Below are 6,382 nucleotides of genomic sequence, written 5' to 3' on the forward strand. Positions count from 1 at the left end.
GGGATTGCACCGCTGCGTCTGGCTAAGCCAAACTCATTTGAAGAAGATGAGCTGGTTGCGTCTTGTCCTGGGCTCTGGAGGCTGCAAATCCCCTGCGTCTGTGACCCTGGCCGCCTGTGATAAGTCCATTTCTTGACTGTATCCTCGAGGTGCAGCCACTGACCGCTGCCCTCCACCTACTCCACAGATCCTGCCCACGGGCAGCAGCTTCCTCTCAAGTTATTTGAGCTCCAGGTCCTCAGACCACAGAGTGGCCGTTGGTGGAACACGTCCCCTTAAGACCATCACCACCTTCACACGTGAGCGAATCTGCTCATTCACTCGGGTGACTGTGGACAACCTGTCCTGTGCCAGCCACGGCCAGCCACTGAGCACGAGGTGGCGATCGGACAGACAAGTCCCTGCCTCTGTGGGGTCCTATCTAGTGGATGAGACTGAAGTTAAGACACACCCTTAAGGTTCTCACTGAACACATTTCCCGTGGGGCAAGTGCTTTGCCATCGTGGGCACCATGTTAGAAGAGAAGGCGGCTGTGATGTCAAGGTCACATCTAAGGTCTGTTCCTAGATGTGCCCTCCTGCCCCCTGGCTTTTCTTTAAGAATAAATAGTGCCACCATCTACCCGCCTGTCCTCTCCCCTTGTGCTGGCTGAGGTGAACCCTGGAACACCTTGACGTGAACTAGCTAATCCTGAGATCCTCAGGGATAAGGAGCCCTGGAAAGGATGTGGGTAGACACAGGAAGTGGGGAGATATGGGTTCAAATTCCAATGCTGACATTTCATGCTGTGGGACCTTGGGTAAGTCAGTCACCTTCTTTGAACCTCTTGCCTTGTTTGTAAAGCAGGACCACCAACACCCACTTTCAGGGTGGTGGCGAGGATTAGAGATGATATATTCATACCGTCCAGTACAGTACCCATAACAGCAACCACGAAATCATATTTTGTTGTGTCACAAGAAAACCTCAAAACAACCCAGTGATATAGGGACAATTATTACAGACGAAGACACTCAGCAGAGAGATGAAATGACTTCCCTGAGCTCATGAAGCTGGGAGTAGGAGGCGAGGGTTTGGAGCCTGCATCCTAGCTGCCATGGACCGGGCCAGCTCGATGCCTCTTTGCTTGCTTTAGGTTTTGGTTTCCACTGTCCCCAACTCATTTTCCCTGCTGCTTAGTGACCAGGAGGCATCTGGGCTCAGATCGCCTTTGCGCATGCTAGAAAATTTCCCGCAGTTCTACACATTGGCCAGCAGGTGGCGCGAGAGGACCACGGATAAGCCGGGGCGCAGAACAGGGAGGCTCCCTGAGGCTGAGCCTCCTTCCCAACCTGGCCAGGTGCACAGTGGTGAGGTTTATTCCCGATTTTGCCGCTGCAGGGAGACAGATCCCTGCTTTCTCTACAGAAGGAGCCAGCTCAACGCAGCGCCAGGCTATAGAGTTGGTCAACATTTCTGCGTCCACACATAGATTTGAACCTGTAACTTGGAGAAGCCAAAGGCAGCTAAGTGCAGGTGGCTCCAGAGGGAGGTCCTGCTGGGGAGGGGGACAGGGGAGGTGCTGGGCAAGGTCCCAGGCAGGGAAGCAGCCCCTGGGGCTCTTCAGGGACTTGGCTGGAGAGATGGCCCCCAGAGGTGCAGGCAGCCTAAGGGAAAGCCAAGGCCCTGCAAGGGGGAGCCCCAGAAGTGGCCCCCATAGGCTGTCCACACCCTAAAAATTGTGGTGTCAAGAAGCCAAGGGTCCTGAGTTGGGATCGTCCTGGATCTCCCAGGTCGGCCCTGGGATTGGCCCACACAGAGGAGTGGGGGATGGGGTGATGGGGCCACAGCCCCAGGGATGGCGGGAGCCCCCCGAAATGGGAAGATGCAAAGGATGGTCCCTCCTGAGGCCTTCAGAGGAAGCATAGCCCTGTGACCTGTAAAACTGAGAGCGCCCAGGGCCCAGGGACGTGCAGTGACCATCTCTAGTGCTGAGGTGGGGAGGGGAGGGCCTGGCTCCTGAGCCCAGAGGGGGCGTGTACAGGGCATTGTCTGGGGCAGCTGGGACCCTCAGGGATGCCACCATCCTGAGGTGGCCCTGCAGGGGAGACATGCAACCAACATCCCAACCCAAGGGGCTTCCCGTCCTGTGACCCCATGTGGGGGTCTCCTTTTGGTTGTGCCCACCTGGACGCCAGAGGACGGAGCCACTCTGGCATCTACTGGGTGCCATGCTGGATGGAGAAGATGTCAGGAGGGAGGGCGGGGCATGGAAGGGGAAGGGGTGCTGCTCTCCCCCACTCCCCTCTCTGGTGTCACTCCACCTCTCTGAGCCTTGGTTTGATCACCCACAAAATGTACTACCTACCTTGACTATTTGTGTAGGGGGGTTGAACTGTGTTCTCCCCAGAGAGGCCTGGCAGTCCTGACTCACAGTATCTGTGGATTTGTCCTGATGGAGAAATAGGGTCTTTGCAGATGTAGTCAAATTCAGATAGGTTGGTATTGGATGAAGGGGGTTCTAGTCCAAAATGGCTGCCGTTCTTATAAGAGATGCTCAGGGGGACACCTTGTGGCAGCAGAGGCATGGAGTGGAGCCATGCATTCATGCCCTTGGCGAGGAGGGTCAAGGACCACCAGCAACCGAGGAAATGGAGAAAGACACAGAACAGATTCTCCCAGAGCCTTCAGAGGGAGCACGGCTCTGCTGACTCCTTGGTTTGGGACTTCAGGCCCCCAGAACCGTGGGAGAATACACTCCCATTGTTAAGTCCCCTAGATTGTGGTACTTTCCTTTTTAGCAGCTCCAAAGAGAGAACACCCAGGGTTCTAGTTACAAAGGCTGTGTGAGGAATTATCCCCAAAGCCATGGCGTCAGCTTTCTGATGCTGTGACAAGATACCTGAGAAAAGCCACTTAGAGGAGGAAAGGTGGATTTTGTCTCATGGGTTCAAAGGTTTCAGTTCCACTCTCGGCCCTGGCTCCATTGCTTCCCGACTGCAGAGAAGCAGAGCATCATGGAGGAAGGGCGAGGGGGAGGAAGGCTGCTTACCCCTAGGCAGCCGAGAGCAGAGCGTGAAAGAAAGGGGCGAGGGACAAGATTCAGCCCCAAGGCCATGTCCCCAGGGACCCACCCCTCCTAGGTAGGTCCACTGGGGAGGACAGCCCTCCTGATCCAGTCACACCCACAGCCCCACCTCTGAACACTGCGGAATTGGGGACCACAGGAGCCTCAGGGGACAGTCTGGATCCCGATGGTGACCCTGGCTCAAGCATCCATTTATATGCTCACGGACGCACTTGGGCAGAGGTGGTCCCAGGTCTCAAGAGCAGACGCCCTTGGTCAGGTGTCCTGACGTCCTGATGACTTCTCCACGTGGTTTCTTGGGGCTCCCCAGGCAGGAGCTGGCCTCCAGGGAGCAGGTGCGAAGAGAGCAGCGAGGCGGGGTGGGTGGCCTGGCCCCAGGAGCGCCAGCGTCCCGCCCCCTCGGGGTTCAGCAGATTCCCTTCCCGCTCAATGTTCCTATGTGCTGTTCTTGGGGGGGGGGGGGGTTCATAAGCGTCATTTTTTTTTTTCTTGGTTAAGCTGCGGGATTTGAGTTTCTGGGAACTTGGGCACGTTCAGAGGGGGAGGGGACGCAGACAACCCCCTCTCCCTCCCCCTCCAGCCAGGCCCTGCTTGTGGGGGAGGGAGGCCAGCCTCTGTCCACAGCCTCCCTGGCTTCTCTCTGGCCGCAGGAGCGTGCCACCAACATGCCAGCCATGCTGTGGAGGTGCGGGTCCAACTGTCTGCCTGAGAGGGGACAGCAGGGACTGAACTGTGTCCCCACTGCATTCCTAGTGGCCCCCAGTGCGGCTGTATTAGGGACTTTATGGAGGTAATTAAGGTGAAATGAGGACATAAGTCCTGATCCAGTAGGACTGGTGTCCTCATAAGAGGGGGGAGAGACACAGGGTGGTTCAAGATGGAGGACACGCTGTGCTGTTCCAGCCAACTTCTCCACATTGCAGATGGGAAGAAGGAGGCAAGGAGGAGGAGCAGGTGCTCTTGCTGCCCTTCAGACACCCACAAAGGCATCTTTAGGGTCCCAGCAAGGTATACCTGCTTACCATTGGCCAGGACTCAGCCACATGACCCTCTAGCTGCAAGGCATGCTGGGAAATGTAGTTCCCCAGGCAGACAGAGAGGGCTCCCCCCCCACCCTGACCCCAGGACCTGAAGGAGGAGGCGGTGCAGGTCTTTATGGTTATGGAGCAGTCTGCCACAGGCTACTCCACAAAACGGGGACACAGTCAAGGAGGCCAGGAGGAAAAGGGGACTTTGTCCACCCACAGCCTTCGGGGCCACACCCAATGCTGTGTTGGAATCACTAGGTGGGAGAAAGCATCTGCGGTGCCAGGTGGGAAACTGAGGCAAAGGTGGCACCATCTGTCCTTGGATGACCCTAATGTGTGGCTGACGTCCCCTCCGCCGCCCCCTGTGATCTCACTTCATGACTTCCTCAACTCTACCCACCAGGAAAGCTTACCCTTTTTCTTCTTTGTTATTTTTATGACTACCCTCTTCTGATAAGAAGATGTTCAGAGAGGTAGGGGCAATACCTGTAGTCACACAGCAGCTACTGCTGCTGCTCATTACATTAGCAAGGGAGGTGGTATGTCCACAGAGGGCGCCATGTGCTGAGGTATGTTCTAAGCACTTTAAAGTATTGCCTCAGCTCATTTAGGGAGAGATTTATCATTTCCCTTTTATGGATGAGGAGACTGAGACTCAGAGAGGGGAGTAACTCAGAGGCGGTCATGGGGCTAGCCCGTAGGGCTGCGGTCTGTAACATTTCAGTTACAGGGTTACTCTGCCTTTCCAGTAAGCACAGCCAAAGGTCTTGTTCATTCAAAGATTTGTTAGGTTCCTGCCTTACCCCAGGCTCTTCAAGTGCATGATCCCATTTACTGCCGTGCAAGCTACTGACTTCAAGAACTATGATCATGTCTATTTTACAGATGAAGAAAGTAATGCCCAGAGAGGTTGAGTGACTTGCCCAAGGTCACGCAGCTGGAAAGTGGCAGAGCCGGGACTTGAACCTAGGACCCTCTGACATTGGAGCTTGGGCTATTGCTTTCACTTTGGTCTCCAAGCATGACATGCTGGAGTGAGGCCTGGAGTGAAGTGCCAAGCCCGGAGGGCATGAGAGAGACTGGCCCAGCCCGCCTCCTTCCCAGGTCCTCTCTGCCCTGGGACTCGGCCTCACTCACATGTACACAGCTGCCAGGGATCAAAGACCTCTCCAAGATGTATTTGCTGTGAGTTCTAAACAAACGGGTGTTACCATGTAGCTAAGAGAAACACTGGAGGACACCGTGTCCAAACGCCAGCAGTCCTTTAAAGTCCTGTGATTGATCAGCCCCTCCCTGGTCTCCTGCTCTCAGGGGCCGTGGTGGAGGGAGGGAGGGGGGAGGCCGCAGCTCGGGAGCGTGGAGGCAGGGCTGTGGGCCACTCAGGGGGCGCCTCCAGACGCCCTGCCACCTCTCCCGCGTCCGTCCGTGCTGACCAGGAGCCATAACCCCCAACACCCACACAAATGACAAGCAAGTGCTGTCTGGAATGGTCACACGGGGAGCTCACGGGCACTGCCCTTTAAGCCAAGCCACCCATTTGAGGGCACAGAGATGGCAACTAGGGGAGCTGGGTCTGTTCAGCACTCAGCAAATGTGGATAGATCAGGGCGGTGGGCGGTTTCTGTGTGAGGAAGGCACGGGCAGGCAGACGGGAGACCAGATCTTTATGGGGAGGGTCCCTCTGATTGTGTTAAAAAGTTGGTCTTGGGGGGTATTGCTCCGGCCTGCTGGCCGACAGACTGCTGACTGCCAGGATTGGTGTTTACATGACGGTTTCAAGACAGAGAGTGACAGAAGAGAAACCAGGATATCTACGAATTGGGCTTTCTTTTTTCTTTGCTCTTCTATTCCAAAGGCTTGGAATGGTTTGTGTAATGTTTGACTGGGGGAAATAGAAAAATAAAGTGGGTTTTCTTCAGCATATTTCAATGTCCAAGCATCTATGGTGGGAAGAGATGGGATAATTACCTTGAAGCACTTGCCCAAGTATGCCCAAGTATGCACCCCGGTATGCACAAGTGCTCAGTAAGTACTGTCACGATTCTCAGCCACCAGGTGTAGCTCTCAGCTGTGGGCCCCAGGAAGCCGGTGTGCACACCCCATTCAGGGCTAAAGTCAGGGTTGGGACCTTTGTCTGTACTTCTGGATGTGGTGGTGCACTCCTGTAATCCCAGTGGCCCAGGAGGCTGAGGCAGGAGCATCGCAAGTTTGAGGCCAGCCTCGGCAACTTAGCACGACCCTGTCTCAAAATAAAATATAAAAAAGGCTGGGGGTGCAGCTCCGTGGT

This window comes from Marmota marmota, unplaced genomic scaffold, assembly GCF_001458135.2.
Source record: "Marmota marmota marmota unplaced genomic scaffold, marMar, whole genome shotgun sequence".
NCBI lineage: Eukaryota > Metazoa > Chordata > Mammalia > Rodentia > Sciuridae > Marmota > Marmota marmota.